This window comes from Staurois parvus, unplaced genomic scaffold, assembly GCF_062004578.1.
Source record: "Staurois parvus isolate SC_StPar_1 unplaced genomic scaffold, SC_StPar_1.0 ptg000822l, whole genome shotgun sequence".
In the NCBI taxonomy this organism is placed as follows: domain Eukaryota; kingdom Metazoa; phylum Chordata; class Amphibia; order Anura; family Ranidae; genus Staurois; species Staurois parvus.
The window spans coordinates 383,147-406,805 of NW_028318618.1; the positions used below are offsets into that span (position 1 = coordinate 383,147).

Sequence of the window (23,659 nt, forward strand, 5' to 3'; positions counted from 1 at the left end):
GAGATCATATCCCTCCTTATGTATTATACATGGAGATCATATCCCCCCTTATGTATTATACATGGTGATCATATCCCCCTTATGTATTATACATGGAGATCATATCCCCCCCTTATGTATTATACATGGAGATCATATCCCCCTTATGTATTATACATGGAGATCATACCCCCCCTTATGTATTATACATGGAGATCATATCCCCCTTATGTATTATACGTGGTGATCATATCCCCCTTATGTATTATACGTGGAGATCATATCCCCCTTATGTATTATACGTGGAGATCATATCCCCCTTATGTATTATACATGGAGATCATACCCCCCCTTATGTATTATACATGGAGATCATATCCCCCCATATGTATTATACATGGAGATCATATCCCCCCTTATGTATTATACATGGAGATCATACCCCCCTTATGTATTATACATGGAGATCATACCCCCCCTTATGTATTATACATGGAGATCATATCCCCCTTATGTATTATACATGGAGATCATATCCCCCCTTATGTATTATATATGGAGATCATACCCCCCCTTATGTATTATACATGGAGATCATATCCCCCTTATGTATTATACATGGAGATCATATCCCCCTTATGTATTATACATGGAGATCATATCACCCTTAATGTATTATACATGGAGATCATATCCCCCCTTATGTATTATACATGGAGATCATATCCCCCCTTATGTATTATACATGGAGATCATATCCCCCCTTATGTATTATACATGGAGATCATATCCCCCTTATGTATTATACATGGAGATCATATCCCCCCTTATGGATTATACATGGAGATCATATCCCCCCTTATGTATTATACATGGAGATCATATTCCTCCCCTTATGTATTATACATGGAGATCATATCCCCCCTTATGTATTATACATGGTGATCATATCCCCCCTTATGTATTATACATGGAGATCATATCCCCCTTATGTATTATACATGGAGATCCTATCCCCCTTATGTTTTATACATGGAGATCATATCCCCCCCTTATGTATTATATATGAAGATCATATCCCCCCCTTATGTATTATACATGGAGATCATATCCCCCCTTATGTATTATACATGGAGATCATATCCCCCCCTTATGTATTATACATGGAGATCATATCCCCCTTATGTATTATACATGGACATCATAGACCCCCTTATGTATTATACATGGAGATCATATCCCCCTTATGTATTATACGTGGAGATCATATCCCCCCTTATGTATTATACGTGGAGATCATATCCCCCCCTTATGTATTATACATGGAGATCATATCCCCCCCTTATGTATTATACATGAAGATCATATCCCCCCTTATGTATTATACATGGAGATCATACCCCCCCTTATGTATTATACATGGAGATCATATCCCCCCTTACGTATTATACATGAAGTTCATATCCCCCCTTATGTATTATACATGGAGATCATACCCCCCCTTATGTATTATACATGGAGATCATATCCCCCTTATGTATTATACATGGAGATCATATCCCCCCTTACGTATTATATATGAAGATCATATCCCCCCTTATGTATTATACATGGAGATCTTATCCCCCCTTATGTATTATACATGGAGATCATATCCCCCCTTATGTATTATACATGGAGATCATATCCCCCCTTATGTATTATACATGGAGATCATATCCCCCCTTATGTATTATACATGGTGATCATATCCCCCTTATATATTATACATGGTGATCATATCCCCCCCCCCCTTATGTATTATACATGGAGATCATATCCCCCCTTATGTATTATACATGGAGATCATATCCCCCTTATGTATTACACATGGAGATCATATCCCCCCTTATGTATTATACATGGAGATCATATCCCCCTTATGTATTATACATGGAGATCATATCCCCCCTTATGTATTATACATGGAGATCATATCCCCCCTTATGTATTATACGTGAAGATCCTATGCCCCCTTATGTATTATACGTGGAGATCATATCCCCCTTATGTATTATACATGGAGATCATATCCCCCTTATGTATTATACATGGAGGTCATATCCCTCCCCTTATGTATTATACATGGAGATCATATCCCCCCTTATGTATTATACATGGAGATCATATCCATCCCCTTATTTATTATACATGGAGATCATATCCCCCCTGTGTATTATACATGGAGATCATATCCCCCCTTATGTATTATACATGGTGATCATATCCCCCCTTATGTATTATACATGGTGATCATATCCCCCCCCTTATGTATTATACATGGAGATCATATCCCCCCTTATGTATTATACATGGAGATCATATCCCCCTTATGTATTACACATGGAGATCATATCCCCCTTTATGTATTATACATGGAGATCATATCCCCCTTATGTATTATACATGAAGATCATATCCCCCCTTATGTATTATACGTGGAGGTCCTATGCCCCCTTATGTATTATACGTGGAGATCATATCCCCCTTATGTATTATACATGGAGATCATATCCCCCCATATGTATTATACATGGAGATCATATCCCCCCATATGTATTATACATGGAGATCATATCCCCCTTATGTATTATACATGGAGATCATATCCCTCCTTATGTATTATACATAGAGATCATATCCCCCCCTTATGTATTATACATGGAGATCTTATCCCCCTTATGTATTATACATGGTGATCATATCCCCCCTCATGTATTATACATGGTGATCATATCCCCCCTTATGTATTATACATGCAGATCATATCCCCCTTATGTATTATACATGGTGATCATATCCCCCCTTATGTATTATACATGGAGATCATATCCCCCCTTATGTATTATACATGGAGATCATACCCCCCCTTATGTATTATATATGGAGATCATATCCCCCCTTATGTATTATACATGGAGATCATATCCCCCCTTATGTATTATACATGGAGATCTTATCCCCCCTTATGTATTATACATGGAGATCATATCCCCCCTTATGTATTATACATGGAGATCATATCCCCCCTTATGTATTATACACTGAGATCATATCCCCCTTATGTATTATAGATGGAGATCATATCCCCCTTATGTATTATACACGGAGATCATATCCCCCTTATGTATTATACACGGAGATCATATCCCCCCTTATGTATTATACATGGAGATCATATCCCCCCCTTATGTATTATACATGGAGATCATATCCCCCTTATGTATTATACATGGAGATCATATCCCCCTTATGTACTATACAAGGTGATCATTTCCCCCTTATGTATTATACATGGAGATCATATCCCCCCCTTATGTATTATACACTGAGATTATATCCCCCTTATGTATTATACACGGAGATCATATCCCCCTTATGTATTATACACGGAGATCATATCCCTCTTATGTATTATACATGGAGATCATATCCCCCTTATGTATTATACACGGAGATCACATCCCCCTTATGTATTATACATGGAGATCATATCCCCCCTTTATGTATTATACATGGAGATCATATCCCCCCTTATGTATTATACATGGAGATCATATCCCCCCTTATGTATTATACATGGAGATCATATCCCCCCTTATGTATTATACATGGAGATCATATTTCCCTTATGTATTATACATGGTGATCATACCCCCCTTATGTATTATACACGGAGATCATATCCCCCTTATGTATTATACATGGAGATCATATCCCCCTTATGTATTATACATGGAGATCTTATCCCCCCTTATGTATTACACATGGAGATCATATCCCCCCTTATATGTATTATACATGGAGATCATATCCCCCCTTATGTATTATACATGGAGCTCATATCCCCCCTTAAGTATTTACATGGAGATCATACCCCCCCCTTAAGTATTTTACATGGATATCATATTCCCCCTTATGCATTATACATGGTGATCATACCCCCTTATGTATTATACATGGAGATTATATCCCCCTTATGTATTATACATGGAGATCATATCCCCCCTTATGTATTGTACACGGAGATCATATCCCCCTTATGTATTATACATGGAGATCATATCCCCCCCCTTATGTATTATACATGGAGATCATACCCCCCCTTATGTATTATACATGGTGATCATATCCCCCTTATGTATTATACATGGAGATCATATCCCCCCTTATGTATTATACATGGAGATCATATCCCCCTTATGTATTGTACATGGAGATCATATCCCCCCTTATGTATTATACATGGAGATCATATCCCCCCTTATGTATTATACATGGAGATCATATCCCCCCTTATGTATTATACATGGAGATCATATCCCCCCTTATGTATTATACATGGTGATCATATCCCCCCTTATGTATTATACATGGAGATCATATCCCCCTTATGTATTATACATGGAGATCATATCCCCCTTATGTATTATACATGGAGATCATATCCCCCTTATGTATTATACATGGAGATCATATCCCCCCTTATGTATTATACATGGAGATCATATCCCCCTTATGTATTATTCATGGAGATCATATCCCCCTTATGTATTATACATGGAGGTCATATCCCCCTTATGTATTATACATGGAGATCATATCCCCCCTTATGTATTATACATGGAGATCATATCCCCCCTTATGTATTATACATGGAGATCATATCCCCCCTTATGTATTATACATGGTGATCATATCCCCCTTATGTATTATACATGGAGATCATATCCCCCTTATGTATTATACATGGAGATCATATCCCCCCTTATGTATTATACATGGAGATCATCATTGGTGATCAGGATGCTTTTATGGGGCATTTGAAAAATATACAGATATCAAACAATCTCAGATTAAATTTATATTGGAAGGATTATTATACATGGAGATCATCATTGGTGATCAGGATGCTTTTATGGGGCATTTGAAAAATATACAGATATCAAACAATCTCAGATTAAATTTATATTGGAAGGATTAAGTTTGGCCATGGGAAACAATTACTTTTGGCACCAGGGAGAATTTTACAACCAAAATAAGGGTGTGGCCATGGGGGCAAGATATGCTCCAAATGTAGCCAAAATATTTCTCAATAAATTGGAGTAAGAAGTGTTCTCTGATCCTTGGCCACAATTAAAACTGTATTATAGATCTATTGATATCATCATCATTTGGGAGGGAACAATGGAGAAGTTGCAGTTCTTCTTCACCCAATTGAATGAGAATGCCTATGATATTAAGTTGGAACATGGAACAGAGAGAGGGTGGAATTTTCGGACCTAGACATTTTTAAGATGGGTAATAAATTGTCCACTTGGATACATTTCAAAGAAGTGGATAGAAATGGGTACATTGCCACACAGAGCTGTCACCACTCAGGATGGATTAGGGCCACCCAAAGGGGCAGTTTGTATGATTTAGAAGAAATTGTGATAGTCAGGTAGACTTTATGAAACAGACGGATATGCAAAGATTCTTGAAGAAAGTCTATAAGAAGAAGGATTTAGAAAAGGTCTGTAATGAGATAAATGAAATGAAGAGAGAACAACTCTAGAATAAATAGATTAATAATGAAAGGAATGAGCTTACCTTCATTACAGGCTTCAATTTACAATATAGACAGGTTGAGAAATGTGTTAAGAAATTTTGGCCCATTTTGTTGAAAGACCATACTTTAAGAAATATTCTCCCTATGAAGCCCACGTTTATTTACAATAAAGCTCACTGCAAAAAATGTGTTAGTTTCCTCTAAGAGAGAGGTTAGGTTCTTGGAAAGGGTAGTGTTCTATGTCTATATCTAGGTGTGGTAGATGTTTGTCTTGTAGGGTCATCAAAAATATGAATAAAAATAGAAAAGTGGAGAAATTTTAGTCTTCTGCTGGAAGGTTTTATAAGATTGACAAATTCATTACATGTAATGTGATGTTTGTAATTTACCTTATTTCCTGTCCTTGTTGATTGAAGTATGTAGGGAGAACCAATAGATGCTTATAAAAAAGAATCAATGAACACAATAATATCAAGAAAGGGTTTAGGCATCAATCATTTTAGAGTATCCCAGAATGAAACAAAATGAATTCATGAACTTGATACTTTGGTTCCATGTGGTCTGAACATTGATATTGAATTAACCACTCGCCCTCCTGAGGATTTACCCCCCTTAATGACCACGCCTCTTTTTGCTACTCGGCACTGCACTAGTTCAACTGATAATTGCGCGGTCATGCAATGCTACACCCAAACGAAATTTACGTCCCTTTTTTCACACAAATAGAGCTTTCTTTCTGCGGTATTTGATCACCTGTGCGCTTTTTATTTTTCAAAAAACAGAAAAAGACCAAGAATTTTTAAGAAAAAAAAATATTTTTTACTTTCAGCTATAAAAAAATATATAGAATACTCAAAGTTAGTTATAAATGTATGCCAAAATGTATTCTGCTACATATTTTTGGTAAAAAAAATTCGCAATAAGTGTATATTGATTGCTTTGCGTCTACAAAACTATGGTATAGATACTGCAATTTACACCATTTTTTTGCTATACAGCACTGTGCTAGTTTAACGGACAATTACGCGGTCATGCAATACGGTACAAAGATGAAATTTATGTCCCTTTTTTCACACAAATAGAGCTTTCTTTCGGTGGTATTTGATCACCTGTGCGGTTTTTATTTTTTGCGCTTTAAAAAAAAGGCTGACAATTTTGAGAAAAAAAGAAATATTTTGGACTTTTTGCTATAAAACATGTCCAGTAAAAAAAATTTAAAAATCAAATTTCATCATAAATTTCGGCCAAAATGCATTCTGCAACATGTCTTTGCTTAAAAAAAAACCCAATACGTGTAAATTAATTGGTTAATGGCGGCGATCAGCGACTTATGACGGCAATCAGCGACTTATGGTGGGACTGCGGCGGACATTCTGACACTGGAGGGGAACTGACTTGGGGTCACTGACATCCCAGTGACACCAATACAGTGATCAGTGCAAAAAAAAAAAACACTGACACTGTACTAATGGCACTGGGGAGGAAGGGGTTAACTTTTTTATTTACTGAAAGGGATAACTGTGTGAGGGGAGTGTTTTGCTAAGGGGCGTGGTGTGTACTGCAGGGAACACCGCTGATCGGGAGAGAGAAACTCTTCTCTTCTCTCAGCATGTCAGGAGCTGTCAGGGAACTGACAGAGAGCACAGCTACTGCAGCCCTGCTCTCTGTCAATGATTGCTGCTAATTGGCGGGACACAGCCGGTAACGTGACCCGGCGACTGACATCCACGGCCGTGATCGGTGGGACAGGTCGGGCGGCGGCGCGCCTTGCGTGCGCCCCCTACCTGTTTTGCAAACACACGTTTTAAAATGTGGTTTTACCCAGCCGTGCCACCCTGCCGCCCTGTGCGGCATGTGGTTAAATAGTTTTTTAAACAATTTTTAGTCATTTTAATTTTTATTAATAATTCGGTTTTTGAGATAGATGTAGTACTCTTTTCTGACCACAAGATGGTTCCTGGAGTAATTATATTCCCTGGGCGCACATTTCTTAATTATTTATAATATTTTTTATATATATTCTTCATTTGGATTTGTAAAAATGTTTTGGGGAGGTCTTATTATTTTTTCATTAGATACTGAGTATATGGGGACATTCAAAATATTGTTGTTTCTTGGGTGATATTTTCCACCACTTGAGGACCTGTGGTTTCGGACAAGTGTATTTGGGTTTTTTTTTAAATGTATTATGGAGGTTTAATGTAAGTGTTTTTTATGCAATCCAAGACACCTTGATGGGGTGATTATGGTGACCATTGTAAGAAGGGGTGAATTAGAGTGAAGGGTTAATTGATTAGCACTATCCTCCGGTCTGTGGGTATATAAGAATATTCTAAAATGGTCCTTCCTGATTGAAATGCTGTGGCATGACCTTAAGAGAGCGATTCACACCAGACATCCCAAGAATATTGCTACACTGAAACAGTTCTGTGAAGAGGAGTGGTCCAATATGACTCCAGATCGTTGTGCAGGTCTGATCTGCAACTACAGGAAACGTTTGGTTGAGGTTATTGCTGCCAAAGGAGGGTCAACCAGTTATTAAGTCCAAAAGCTTCACATACTTTTTCCTCCCTGCACTGTGAATGTTTACATGTTATGTGCAATTAAATCATGGCAACATCTAATGTTTGTGTAGTATTATGTTCAGCAGACTGTGTTCTTCTACTGTTGTGACTTTCAGAGCACATTTTATGCCCAATTCATGCAAAACTCCACGTAATCCCAGGGGGTTCACATACTTTTTCTTGCAACTGTATGTATTTATTTATTTTAGGTGGGAATTCCAGAAGACGCAGTAAAGAGGTGTGCTGAGCAGATCTCCAATGCTCTTAAATTCATAACAGCAAAAGGACTAGTACACAGGGATTTGAAACCAAACAATGTTTTAGTGTTTAGCCAGGACTGCCATTCCATCAAGCTCACAGACTTTGGTCTTGTTAAGGTCAAAGGGACGGTGATTAGAGGAAATTGTGGCTCTGTGTCCTACATGGCTCCAGAAATGTATGAGGTTGACACTTCTGGTGGCTTGGTTATGGATGGCAGCCTTGATGTGCGGGCGTTTGGAGCAGTCATCTATTGTTTACTTACTGGGGAGCTTCCATGTCATTTCCAATGATGAAAAATATAAAACGTTTGGTAATTTCCAGATGCACAATTCTCCTAAAGCATTGACCAAGGTTGGCTTTGGGATACGATGGATGTTTAGTGATCTTTTGACCATTGACTATACTGAAAGAAGTCAACCTGCTGAAATACATGAGTGAAGGCTGGAAAGCAGAAACCACAAGACAAGACAATGAGGATCCCATAGAAAAATATTCTGCTCAAACTGATGAACCCTTGTGTGAGGCTTCCCATCTGAACACCTCACAGGACATTGAGTCTATCATGTTAACCATCAGCTCCACGTCTCACCGTTTGATCATCACTTCTGTATCCCAGTCTGAGATGATTCCAGAGCCACAGAAAAACAACATGTCATAGGCTCTAATCATGTTTGATGAGGAGTTCATTTTACATGTTGGTTCAGTAGATATCGGATGATGAAGAATTGGTAGGAGATGAATCGCCTGAAAGAACTTCACATGGTCAACTTTCTCAGGTATGTGGCTTTCCTTATTAAATTAGGGAGTTATATGATTCTATATGTATTTTGTAGTAGTCAGCTCCACAATTCAAACTATTAGGGGCATGTCAAAAACTGCTAGTTCTGCACTAAGTGTGTAGACATTACTCTTTGCACCACCATTTCTACCATCGATTTTTTTTAATAAAGGCATGGTACATCCATCCAAAGCATGGCTCCCAACTTTCCTCATTTAAAGGGATTACCCCTTTTTTGGAACCCGATCCCTCTGTTCTCCTCATTCTCTCTTCTAATGTTCAGATCAAAAAATACTAATTAACTAACTTAAATGTTGTAACACCTTGTAGTTATGAGTATTAATGTGAAATCAGAATTAAAGAGGATGATATAAGTGGTCTTCTAGTGAACAATGGTAATAGCAGGACTCTTGTATACTCCTTAGCATTCCACTATTAAATATTTTGTTTGGTTGACAGATCCATTTTGATATGACATTGCCAAGACAAATATTACATGTTGTTACTCGTAGGAACCTGAGTTTGATGTGTTTTACCAATCTATTGCAGTGAATCAGTTGAAGGATGGTTATGGTTGGTGCAAGTCTCTTTCCCTTTATATATTGCTTTATTTGCTAGGATTGTCTATTCCAGGTCTATTTTCCAAATGACACAAAATGCCTCTAAAGCCCGTGTCTGTAACCTTAGAATTAATAAGCATTTCATATATATTTATAACATTATTTACTGCAGGATAATCAGTTTTTCTGTAGAGAAGTAGTTCTTCAGGACTAACCACAAGCTGTTTGTCACTATAAATGCCATATTCATATTTGAATTTTTTTAGATAATTTCTATGTTTTGTTATAGTATTGTGTTTATTTGTTTAGCTGACAAGTCTAGACTAGCCCCAATGGATGAACAAGACCCCTTCCTGGTACATGGGGGGTGTAACTTGTACATATATGAGTAGTTACTCCTCCTATGCACTGGGTGGTGCTCTTTATTTTTCTCTGTACATAAAAATACATGTTGATCCTGCCAGATGTCCTGTGAGCTCCTAAATTCCTGTTTGAGCTAACAACACTTTGTGCTGCCAGCCAGGTGTAGGACATGCTGTGCTCTGAGATGTGGGAAGATACATATATGTAAGTCAACCACTTTGCCATACTTTATGTATTTCATGAATTGGGTTCATCATCAGGGACTCTGTATTTATATCAGTAATTGTCTCCCTCTGTCTCTTCCTCTTTCTTTCTCCACATATCCACCAAACCCCAGTGCCATGTATAGATATTCTACGTGAGGAGGGAATAAGAGCTTCAGCCAGTTCATTGAGGTATATGCTGAAGAGAGTTGGGCTTAGACTGCAGCCTTGTCTGACTCCATGGACCTGCTGGAAGTGGTCTGTTCTTTTTTATTCACCTTTAGGCTGCATCCGTTCTCAGTATATGAGTTCTTGATGACATCATATATTTTCCCTCCTATTCCACTCTCCATTAGCTTGTGGAACAAGCCTGGGGTGCTACACAAAACAGGCTGATGTTTTCCCATGTTTTGTAGTGTGGACATGGTTCTTGGTGAGGGGTGCAGGGTGTAGATGTGGTCTCTGGAGTGATGGTTTTACATGAACCCTAGAAAGCCAGAAGGGGCGCACACATCTAAATGTAGGCTGTTTATTAAAATAAATTGATAAAATTATTAAAATTCACTCAATGCAAAATTAGGAAAGTAGGCATATCTGTGTGTGCCAGGAAACTGAGATGTCTTCTCCACACACAGATATGCCTACTTTCCTATTTTGCAGTGAATGCATTTTATCGGTTTATTTTAATAAATAGCCAACATTTAGATGGGTGCACCCCTTTCTGTCTTTCTTGTATTCACTATATAGGTGACTGATGACCTGTTCTAGGGGATCAGCGTTATTTTCTACCCACTTTATTATTGCCTTTGGAACTTTTTAAACCTCTATAGGCTTTTCCCACACCCCTCAGACCCATAGGTGATTGACAGCACTATAGTTACCATTTCCCTTTGGCATGAACCCTGCCTGGCTTCTGCTGAGGCTGTTATGTGGTGTTAGGAAGTTGGAGATTCTGTTGTTCAGGATACTGTTGAATAGTCTTCCCAGTGTGCTGCTGACACATATCCTTCTGTAGTTGGTGGGATTGTACTGGCCTCCACTCTTATGGAAGGCTGTTAAAAGGTCTTCCATGCGTGAGGGTGGTAATTGGCCCTCAGAACCACATTGTGGTTTGTACAACTGGGGACCTGGGTTTTATCAGCTCTGGCAGGATTCCATTGTAGTGTAATTGGTTCCTCTTGAGGATTCTGCCTCCTTTTTCTGCCTCAATAATTTGGAATGGGCTGATGATCTAGGCTTTTCATACTTACACCATCCCAGTGTGGTGAGTACACCTCAATATCACATCTCATTGTTCTACATTAATCTGGTTCAGTTTATTTTCTCCTTAAAATGATTAACAAAATCTTGCAATGTGGCCAAACAATCCACATATGTAGTAACATTTTATCTTCACTAACGTGTTACGGCATCTCCTAACACAAGGCATATTTTTAAGCTGGGTATAAACTGTTTTTTGGGGTTGTTTTTGTCCATACCAGTAGTTTCCTGTGAATGAATGAACTACAAGTAACATCTGACATTGCGGAGATGGCTTGTACTTCTCAATGAACTGTGAGGGCTCTGGTGAGCACAGCTGAGAGTCTGCAGGATCATGAAATCACACAATCGCTTCATAAACTCAGAAATAGGTTTCCTACTGGCTTTCAGGGTGCACTCCCTGCAAATATAGCAAAATATGTCGGGACGATTCAGGTAGCTCCATCGTGAAGTAGCCATAACCTTTCCAGTGCGTGATTTGCAAACATGAAATGATATGAGTGGCAATATACACACCTCCTATACGATGAGAACTATAATACAGTTCATAATTGACACTTTACAATCCAATGTTTCTGCTGTATAATTAGGACTCATGTACATGGGGTGTTTGGAAAACTCTTCTGAACGATGGAAACTGACTGGTGGAAAACTTATGCACGTTTGCGTTTAGAAGCATTTTTTAAAGATAACCTCAGGAGATCTTCCCAAATGCCCAGAATGCACTGAAAAATAGTAAAAAATCAAGTATTTCAGACATTTTGAGAAAAATAGAGAGAGCAGAAGCAGGGAGAGCAGTATGTGTTGAGATGACCTGTCTTTTCTGGTTGTAGTCACTATGGATCCTATCATGAGCATAATGCGGCACGTTCTACCATTTTTTCCTTCATGCAAAACCTGGAACTGACTGCGCTGGTGTACCGGGTCCATTTGAATACATGGAAAACGCTTTGCATGCATTTCTGATGAGGAAAAAAGGCTCTGGACAGCATCTGGACATGGAACAGTTAAAAAACGCTTCTAAACACAAATTCTTATAAATGCAGTTAACACCGTTTACAAGCGTTTGACGTTTGAAATGCTGGTAAAATCTACTCCTGAATGCAAGTTTGGTGCATTCAAAAAAAACGACTGTAAACTCAACTGCCTGTAAAGGACTGTGTGTACACGGACACATAGGAAAACATTAGGGAGGGTTTAGGGGCTGCTGAAAAAAATGCTGAACAGCTCCTGAACGCGAGTTTATCACCTGCAGTGTACATGAGCCCTTATAGTTGGAAGTATGGAAACGCTCCCTATATTTGCTAGCTTTTAATCAAAAACACAAACTAGGTAACAGAAGAACAAATTGAACAGCAAAATCTTTTCAAAAACTGACTAAAAAGTTATATAAATATGTCCGTATCTAAGAAACTAGAGCTGATGCAGTCTAGCCACAGTAATGTTCTGTATCAGCACCCTAAATAACCCCTAGAACAGTTCTAAAAAGTAAGGCGTGAAGAACACAGCCCAACAAAAAACATTTTAAAATATTTTTTTAAAAGGTGAAGTTATCCTTTAAGTATTGGTCCACGATGACCCCCTTCCCCGATCTATGGGCCTGTAATGCAGGCCATAGACGGGGAGAAAACTGGCCAATTTTTCTTTAAAAAAAATGAAATATCGGTCGTTCAATCGACCGACGTTACCAGGAACGGTTAAAAAAAATTGTCCGATTTTCATCCCGTCTACAGCTGGCAAAAAGTGTCCCTGCAGAGAGCTCCTCTATTTCTTTGACAGTACTTTGACATTTATAGCGGCTGCAACAATGTATCTATTCGTTTCTGAATAAAAACATTTGTATCCGAAATGGATCATCCTCTTCTTCTTCATCCTCTTCTTCCTCTTCCTCTTCTTTATCCTCTTCCTCTTCTTCATTCACTTAATCTTCTTTTTCCTCTTCTTCTTCCTCTTCTTCCTCTTCATCCTCTTCTTCTTCTTCTTCATCTACTTCATCCTCTTCTTCATCCTCTTCTTCCTCTTCTTCATCCTCTTCTTCTTCATCCTCTTCTTCTTCATCCTCTTCTTCTTCTTCTTCTTCATCATCCTCTTCTTCTTCTTCTTCTTCATCATCCTCTTCTTCTTCTTCATCCTCTTCTTCTTCATCCTCTTCTTCTTCTTCATCCTCTTCTTCTTCATCCTCTTCTTCTTCTTCATCCTCTTCTTCTTCATCCTCTTCTTCATCATCTTCTTCTCCGCCATCCTCTTCTTCTTCATCATCTTCTTCTCCATCCTCTTCTTTCCTCTTCATCCTCTTCATCCCTTCTTCTTCTTCCTCTTCATCTTCTTCTTCCTCTTCTTCTTCTCCATCCTCTTCTTCTTCATCATCCTCTTCTTCTTTTTCATTTTCTTCATCCTCTTCTTCTTCATCATCCTCTTCTTCTTTTTCATTTTCTTCATCCTCTTCTTCTTCCTCCTCTTCTTCATCCTCTTCGTCTTCATCATCCTCTTCTTCTTCATCCTCTTCTTCTTCTTCATCTTCTTCTTCTTCCTCTTCTTCTTCATCCTCTTCATCTTCTCTCTTCCTCTTCTTCTTCATCCTCTTCTTCTTCTTCTTCCTCATCCTCTTCATCTCCTTCTCCTCTTCTTCTTCATCCTCTTCTTCCTCTTCTTCTTCTTAATCCTCATCTTCTACTTCCTCTTCTTCTTCTTCTTCCTCATCTTCCTCTTCCTCTTCTTCTTCATCCTCTTCTTCCTCTTCTTCTTCATCCTCTTCTTCCTCTTCTTCTTCATCCTCTTTCTTCCTCTTCTTTCTCTTCTTCTTCATCCTCTTCTACCTCTTCTACTTCTTCATCTTCTTCTTCCTCTTCGTCTTCTTCTTCTTCATCATCACCCTCTTCTTCTTCATCCTCTTCTTCCCCTTCTTCTTCATCCACTTCTTCCTCTTCATCTTCTTCCTCTTCTTCCTCTTCTACTTCTTCCTCTTCTTCTTCCTCTTCTTCTTCCTCTTCTTCTTCTTCTTCTTCTTCATCCTCCTCTTCTTCTTCATCCCCTTCTTCTTCATCCTCTTCTTCTTCATCCTCTTCTTCCTCCTCTTCCTCTTCTTCCTCCTCTTCCTCTTCTTCCTCTTCTACTTCTTCTTCTTCCTCTTCTTCTTATTCCTCTTCTTCTTCATTCTCTTCATCTTCTTCTTCTTCATCATCCTCTTCATCTTCATCCTCTTCATCTTCATCCTCTTCTTCTTCTTCCTCCTCTTCTTCATCCTCTTCTTCTTCTTCATCTTCATCTTCCTGTTCTTCTTCCTCTTCTTCTTCTACTTCTTCATCTTCTTTTTCCTCTTCTTCTTCATCCTCTTCTTCTTTTTTTCATCCTCTTCTTCTTCATCCTCTTCTTCTTCTTCATCTTCTTCTTCATATTCTTCTTCATCCTCTTCTTCTTCATCATCTTCTTCTTCATATTCTTCTTCATCCTCTTCTTCTTCATCATCCTCTTCATCCTCTGCTTCTTCTTCATCCTCTTCTTCTTCATCCTCTTCTTCTTCATCCTCTTCATCTTCTTCTTCCTTTTCTTCTTCCTCTTCTTCTTCATCTTCTTCATTCTCTTCTTCTTCATCATCTTCATCCTCTTCTTTTTCATCTTCTTCATCCTCTTCTTCCTCTTCTTCTTCCTCTTCTTCTTCATCCTCTTCTTCTTCTTCATCTTCTTCTTCCTCTTCATCCTCTTCTTCTTCCTCTTCTTCTTCATCCTCTTCTTCTTCTTCCTCTTCTTCTTCTTCATCATCATCTTCCTCTTCTTCTTCTTCATCCTCTTCTTCTTCTTCTTCTTCTTCTTCCTCATCTTCTTCCTCTTCTTCATCCTCTTCTTCTTCTTCATCTTCTTCTTCTTCTTCCTCTTCTTCAACATCCTCTTCTTCATCATCATCTTCTTCCTCTTCTTCATTCTATTCCTCTTCTTCCTCTTCTTCATCCTCTTCTTCCTCTTCTTCTTCTTCTTCTTCTTCTTCTTCCTCTTCTTCCTCATCCTCTTCTTCATCCTCCTCTTCTTCTTCTTCCACTTCTTCTTCATCCTCTTCTTCTTCCTCATCTTCTACTTCCTCTTCTTCTTCTTCCTCATCTTCTTTTTCATCTTCCTCTTTATCCTCTTCTTCTTCATCCTCTTCTTCTTCATCCTCTTCTTCATCTTCTTCTTCCTCCTCTTCTTCCTCTTCTTCTTCTTTATCTTCTTCCTCTTCTTCATCCTCTTCTTCTTCCTCTTCTTCTTCGTCTTCTTCTTCCTCTTCTTCATCCTCTTCTTCTTCTTCCTGTTCTTCTTCCTCTTCTTCTTCTACTTCTTCATCCTCTTCATCTTCTTCATCCTCTTCTTCATCTTCTTTTTCTTCATCCTCTTCTTCTTCATCCTCTTCTTCTTCATCCTCTTCTTCTTCATCCTCTTCTTCTTCATCCTCTTTTTCTTCATCTTCTTCATCCTCTTCTTCTTCATCATCCTCTTCTTCTTCATCATCCTCTTCTTCATCTTCTTCTTCTTCATCCTCTTCTTCTTCTTCATCCTCTTCTTCTTCTTCATCCTCTTCTTCTTCATCATCCTCTTCTTCTTCATCCTCTTCTTCCTCTTCCTCTTCTTCCTCTTCCTCTTCTTCTTCGTCCTCTTCATCTTCCTCTTCTTCTTCATCCTCTTCTTCTTCTTCATCCTCTTCTTCTTCATCATCCTATTCCTCTTCTTCTTCTTCATCTTCTTCTTCTTCCTCTTCTTCATTCTCTTCTTCTTCTTCATCTTCCTTATCCTCTTCTTCTTCATCCTCTTCTTCTTATTATTATTATTCTTTTTTCTTCCTCTTGCAGGTCACGGCTCATGTGCAGATTTTTTATCTTCTTCCTCTTCTTCATCCTCTTCTTCTTCCTCTTCTTCTTCTTCGTCTTCTTCTTCCTCTTCTTCATCCTCTTCTTCTTCTTCCTGTTCTTCTTCCTCTTCTTCTTCTACATCTTCTTCATCCTCTTCTTCATCTTCTTTTTCTTCATCCTCTTCTTCTTCATCCTCTGCTTCTTCATCCTCTTTTTCTTCATCTTCTTCTTCATCCTCTTCTTCTTCATCATCCTCTTCTTCTTCTTCATCCTCTTCTTCTTCTTCATCCTCTTCTTCATCTTCTTCTTCTTCATCCTCTTCTTCTTCTTTATCCTCTTCTTCTTCATCCTCTTCTTCTTCTTCTTCATCCTCTTCTTCCTCTTCCTCTTCTTCTTCTTCGTCCTCTTCATCTTCCTCTTCTTCTTCATCCTCTTCTTCTTCTTCATCCTCTTCTTCTTCATCATCCTATTCCTCTTCTTCTTCTTCATCTTCTTCTTCATCTTCTTCTTCATTCTCTTCTTCTTCATCTTCCTTATCCTCTTCTTCTTCATCCTCTTCTTCTTATTCTTCTTCTTCTTTTTTCTTCCTCTTGCAGGTCACGGCTCATGCGCAGATTTTTTATCGGTAAAAAGATCAGCCGATTTGCCCATCATTGCCGTGAAAATCGGCCGATCTTTTTCAAATTTACCGATAAGAAAAATCTGCCAACATACCGAAAAACGGCCAACCTATTAACCCACTAACGATCTGAAAATCGGCCGATTTTATTTTCAGCTGAAAATCGTCTGATTTCTGACCCATCTATGGCCTTCATAAAGCTAAGTTCACACTAGACTGCAAGCAGGCGTTTTGCAGGCCTTTGAGGGGAGTTTTTAACGCTCTTCAAACACCTAGGAAGCCTTTTAACTCCTCTTATTCAAGTCTATGGTGATGCTCAACTAATGCTCTGGCAGGCGTTTGCGGGGCGGTTATGGTGCTTCAATAATGTCCTGCAGTCATTTTCTGTTTGTGCAGCTTAAAAAGATGGCTGACAATCTCTCCATTTTGATCCAGGAGGTAGAAAACCGGGCAGAATGATATGATCCCAGCACCCCAACCCACTGTGATGCGTACAGAAAGCATGAGGCATGGATTGATGGATGTAAAGTGGTCAGTGCAAACAGCTGGGAATCACTTTCTCCAAAGGAGAGGGAGAATAAATGTGAGTACTTTTCTTTCATTGACAACATTTTGCACACTACCCCTATGCACAGATATCAGTGCACTTGGCCAAATCCCATTCCTGTGCCCACACATGCTGCATTATCCAAACGTGTGACTGCACATGGTCAGAAAAATATGATTTCAGTTGTACATGTTGTAATATTGTTCCCTTTTGGTTTTTTTTTTGGAACAGTAACAAACGTCCAGAAAACGTTGGAAGCCACTCAGAGACCGGTTCAAGAAGGATCTGACGGTGTTATTTACCCAACCAAGTGGTTCTTCTGAAAAAAAAGTGAAAACGCACCGACTGTTTAATGTGTTTCAGTTCTTGAAGGCTGTAATGAACAGGAGACAGTATGTATTTCCCTACTGAATCTGCCTTGATACAGTGCGTAAAATAATTATTTTATCCCCTGCAAGTTTGCCCACAAAGAAATGAAAGGTCTATCATTTTTATCATAGATGTATTTAAAATAGAGACAGAATATCAACCACAAATGCAGAAAAAAAACCACCAGAGAACTACGGACATGGACTTTATTTATTTCATTTATGCTTTTAGCATATATAAAGTAGGAAATTCAGTGTGTGTTTTTGTTTGGGGGGGGGGGTCATCAAAGCTGTAGCAGCTGTGTATGGTCACAATTTAGGTTGCTCAGTACTGCTGATTTTTGGCCAAGCACAGCTGCTAGTAATTCTGGCTCGTCCACTTTTGATACATTACACAGTATTCTTGTACATGGCAGAACATACAGCTCTGTGTACACAACTGTGGCATACATTTGTTGTCACCTTGGATTACTTACCGCAGCGTGACTAATAGACGTTCTTCTGGAGACACTGGAAGCCTCAGTTTTGTTCTGTTGTGGATTAACCAGGGTCTAAGAATCTCCAGCATCAAAGGATGTGATTCTCATGGGGACATAGTTGTAAAACCTCCGAGGGTAGGTGCGTCAATCATGATACAGGGCATGAAAGTACCCTTTAGATTATCTCTGAGAGACAATTGGATGTACCCAATAGCTCCTGGATGCCCTTCTCCTCTTCCTCTGCTCAGACAGTTGCTCATACATCAGCATCATCTGCAGGAGACAGAACATGAGATGAAGCATGGTAAAGGAATCCATTTGGGTGCCTTCCTGATGGAGTATGCACAGGAAACATTCACCATGACAAGCCACACCTCAATTGCGTTATTTCTTCTTATGTCACTTCCTATGAAAAAAAAAGAAAAGAGCTTTTTTAATGCTTGCAAAATGCTTTAAAACCGGCCATAGGGCGTTTGGGGAACGTTTTTAATGCCAGTCTACCGCCCATACCAAAGCTGATTAACACCTGTCTAACACCCGTACTAACGCTATAGGAGCATTTGTAAAGAGTTAGAAATGAGTCAAGTGTGAATGAGCCCTAAGATTCTCCGGCTGAAATCACTTTATAGTCAGCTGCAAAAGATTGTAAATTTGGGTCCACAGTGACTGACCAGCATGATATTTCCAGCAATGCATTCGGTGCAGCTGGATAGCCTTATTCACCCCAAGGTGGTCTAAGATCTCCCCATTTTGTGTTTGTTACAGTCCTTGGTGTTAGCCACTGGCAGGTCATAGTGGGCCTTCTGTCATTCCCTCGATAGGCCCCCAGGTCCTGAAACCAGATATCTATCAGCCATCATGTGGTGTAAGCCTTCGCTGTCACTGTGAGCAACAACGCCCTTCAGCCAATCCACTAGCACATCCAACTGGGCCTTGACAGACTTATTTTGCACCTCTAACTGCACTACCTGGGATTGTATTAAGAAAGCCAAAGTCTCCTCATATGGTAGTTGGATTTTATGATGGACTCCTGAGGCTGAATGGGGTGATATGTTCTGAACCAGAGCTTTTATGACTTCCTCCATGCTGCCTTCAGAGGTTTTCAGCACCTGTGTTGCTCTGGCCCAAAACATGCAAAAATGGGCACTGGTCCTTTGATTGTTAGCTTTCCTTCCATTGGCTTGTTATGGCTAAATTACTAACATCCAAACACCAGCTGTAATCTTGGGGTAATCTTGGGGAGCCCAAGACCATCAGCCAAGCATCTTGGCAAAAGCAAAGCAGCCTTTTTTTTGTTCAAAACTAAAACAAAACTCCTTGCTTGCATCATAAGAATGAACAAAACCATGCACACTCCTGGTGCACATTAAGCTTTTTTGGCTGACTCCTCCTCACAGACACCTGCTAACTGTCTCTTGTTCCTTTTGTGGACTCTTCTTCAGATGAGTTAATCCATTCAGGACCGAGAACCCTGTAATAAGGGCTAGGGGGATTTTTCCCACCCAAAGTCTCTCTCAGTCTCCAAAATAAGGGTCCCAATGAGGAAATACCAATCCGGAGAGAACTGTAGATCAGTCCTCTCTACTTTAACTGGACTACCCCGGAACCACTCATCCTGCATGGGTGAGAAGCCATGAATATTAAAAAAAATGTATTTTATTGTTCCCCTTTATAAGACCACAACCCAAATAGCAAGGGAATCTATCTGCCTTGCCGGACCCCTACCTGGTGTCCTGTCTAATTTGTGGTATGCTACCTAGATGTTGGTTTTAAATATTGTTTTATATAATCGTGTAATAAAATATGTGTAGCACCGTCCTAGGTATCTAGGGTGAGCTAGAGTTCTGATTTTTAGCTAGAGGGGCTGAGTAGAAGGCCAGGTGTAATAGTCAGGTACTCTGAAGACCAGCTTTCTGAGACTTCCTCCTGCGCTAGAACTTTGGAGAAAGTTCTAGAAGCATTGGGCGGAGGTAAGGAGTGGCTGGTCTGCACTCTCAAGAGATCCTGGCCAATCCCCAGCAGGAGACTTGGCATGGGGCCAGAACAGCCCTTAATGCTGGCTATACATTATACAATTTTCTTTAGAAAATTCAATTTACTTTAGATTTACCTTCAACTATGTAGTGCAAGGGCTTGCCTGATTGCATACAAATTGAAAGTGTTTAGGATTGAATAAATATTATATGGTTTTAGTAAATCTAAAGGAAAATTGTACTAGAAAATTGTATAATGTATTTCTAGCCTAAGACTGTTAAAGCCTGCTTAGCAGAGGGGAGAAGTGAGGCAGGAGAGCAGGAGCCTGGGAAGGAACCCAGGTAGGAAGGGGCCTACCTACATGCAGGGACTGTTGGAAGGAGGAAAGCTTGGGACTTCACCTGCCCCCAGAGTGAGGACCACCTATGTAGCAGGGAAGGAGCAACCCAGCCTGAGAGCAGCCACTAACCCAGCAGCAGCATAAGAGAAGGACTGAGTGAGTAAACCTGCACCTTCTGGGCCAGTAAGGAGAAGGAGCACTTCAGTGGGAAACTGGATTAGCTAATGCTCGGGACGGTCTTCTCTTAAAGTGAAAGGCACTAAATCCCCTTCTAAGGGATTCACCCAGAAAATCTGGATAAGGAGTATCTAGGGTGGCACTACAGGGATTATGGCTAGCTCTCCAAGGAGAAGGATCTGTTCTTTGCTGTTAAAGAGACTGGTACATAGTTCAGGAAGATTGTCATTGAAGTTGCCATTAGTCTTGGGCATCCCTGTCAAGGATTCGTTAAACGATCACCCTGTCATGTGTCCACCACACTCCACGCCCACGGCGACTAGCTAACCGTGACGCACGCGTGCGGCCACGACAGGGTGGTAAAGAGGGGATAATAAAGGATTTACACTTAAATATCTCAAACCGTATATAAGATTAGACGTGATACCTTTTCACAGCCCGCACTACCTCTGGCCACCACCAGATGGAGACTCCACTCCAATCCAGCTGGTCTACCACACACTGGCAGATACGATCTTACATACAACCTGGTGCCCTGATTAGAGTTGAGGACCAGCTTAGTAATCACACACCCTTCTAAAGGTCCCTTCAGCTATCCTAGCTTGAACCCCAGTGTTGATAACCCTTTCACTGTCCACACACCCCCACACCAGACGCACCACAAAGGTAGCCTGCCACCACCCAACAGTTTATCCGCAGAATGGTCTGTTGAGACACCCCACACACACAGATCTCCGTCTGGCAGATCTGTTACCTTTGCAATCTGTGTGCAATCTGCCCACTCGCAGTGCAGTTGCATACAGATTGGCAATGAGCTTAACCGAGCGTTTTAAAATACGGCACTAAAATACAATACAATATAACCCAATCTAATCTCTCCGATCTCGTCTCTCCGAAGATATGAGCACGTGCTTAAATACACAGAAGTTCACTAATTAATTTTAAGATTTAAATTTCCCAAAGTGGGCAGTGCATAAAATATGTACAAAATATAAAAAGTTACAGAAATACAAAAGATATAAGAAGACACACAAATGACTAATTACTATAAAATAAAAAGGGAATAAAAAGACAGAATAACACTTTACCCTGCGGCTGGAGCAAGCCAGAAACTTAGCAATCCATTGGTCAATCGAACCAGCTCCGTACGGATCACCCTGTCAAAATGTCTGTGCGTTCAATTTATGGCGATTTGGACATGGGCGGGACATTAGTCTTCGGCCAATTGACTCTGGGGGAGGTGGTCCTGAAAAACAAAGAGGGTTGTGAAAAGAGATTCACAGAGAAAGCGGCTACATTATGAACAGAATGTGATACTCAGAAAAATTTCCAAAAATTATGCTTTATTACACATACAAATTTGACATATGGGCAGTCGCCCTGGTTTACCATCACCTCAGTATGAGACAATACACACAGACCTAAAACCATATAAAATGACACCAAGACCGGTCTGAATGCATGTGCCACAAAGACAATGACTACTAGAGTCTAAAGTCTTTGTAGCACTGGCGCATAGGTGAACACTTCCCAAAGGAGGTGTATGCAAAAAATTATACCATAGGTATACCATATAACATGTTATAAATATGTAGACTATGCTACTACCATAATGGTTATATCCCAGACAAGGAGTTTCAAAAAATTATACTATGGATATAAGTATCACATGTATGCAATGCAGCAAGCACAGTGTGCGTCAAAAAGAAAAGCATGCCTCTAGGCCTAAATAAGACAAGAAATAAATATCATATATAATATGCAGTACATTCCTATGCAGGCACAAGTGGTTGGGGCCCATTCATCTGTGATATGAACAGCTGTTTCCTAGGGCTTTAAAATGAGAATATGCCCCATTTGTTACCAGGATGGAGGGATAGATGCAAAACGCAGCGCACTGCTTGAAATGGTTTCTTCACCACTACATGTGGACTACACACCACTTTCTATAAGAAAAACAAGACACATCCCAATAGATCTCCTGCCTGTTGAAATACATGTGGTATATCTTGTTTCCTATGTAAAGCACCATGATGTCCCCATCCTGTAGTGAAATAAACAATATGTGGAAAGTCACTGGAAGAGCTTTCACTCTATATAAGATGTATAGGTCATATAGATCACATAGGACCATATATCTAGTGTCCTGTAACAGTCCACTCACCACCTGTGCAATGGATAATAGGAGAGGAAAAATTTTTTGAAACTCCTTGTCTGGGATATAACCATTATGGTAGTAGCATAGTCTACATATTTATAACATGTTATATGGTATACCTATGGTATAATTTTTTGCATACACCTCCTTTGGGAAGTGTTCACCTATGCGCCAGTGCTACAAAGACTTTAGACTCTAGTAGTCATTGTCTTTGTGGCACATGCATTCAGACCGGTCTTGGTGTTATTTTATATGGTTTTAGGTCTGTGTGTATTGTCTCATACTGAGGTGATGGTAAACCAGGGCGACTGCCCATATGTCAAATTTGTATGTGTAATAAAGCATAATTTTTGGAAATTTTTCTGAGTATCACATTCTGTTCATAATGTAGCCGCTTTCTCTGTGAATCTCTTTTCACAACCCTCTTTGCTTTGCATGCCTTTTTTGGCTACTGAATGGAGACCATTTACTGGGTGATACGGTAATTTTTCTTACAACCTCTTAATAACTATCTTTAACAGGTGGTCCTGACCTGCCCACAAGAGGTACTGTGTATGGACCTGCCCAAGTTCAGTTGGGCCGAGACTGGCCTGAACACCAAGTCGGGGATTGGATTTCTGAC

The 23,659-nt window shown here is 39.7% G+C and overlaps 1 pseudogene; it reads left to right on the top strand.

Moving 5' to 3' along the window:
- LOC149443936 (legumain-like) overlaps nt 1-23,659 on the top strand; it is a 348,726-nt pseudogene that overhangs the window by 70,153 nt on the left and 254,914 nt on the right.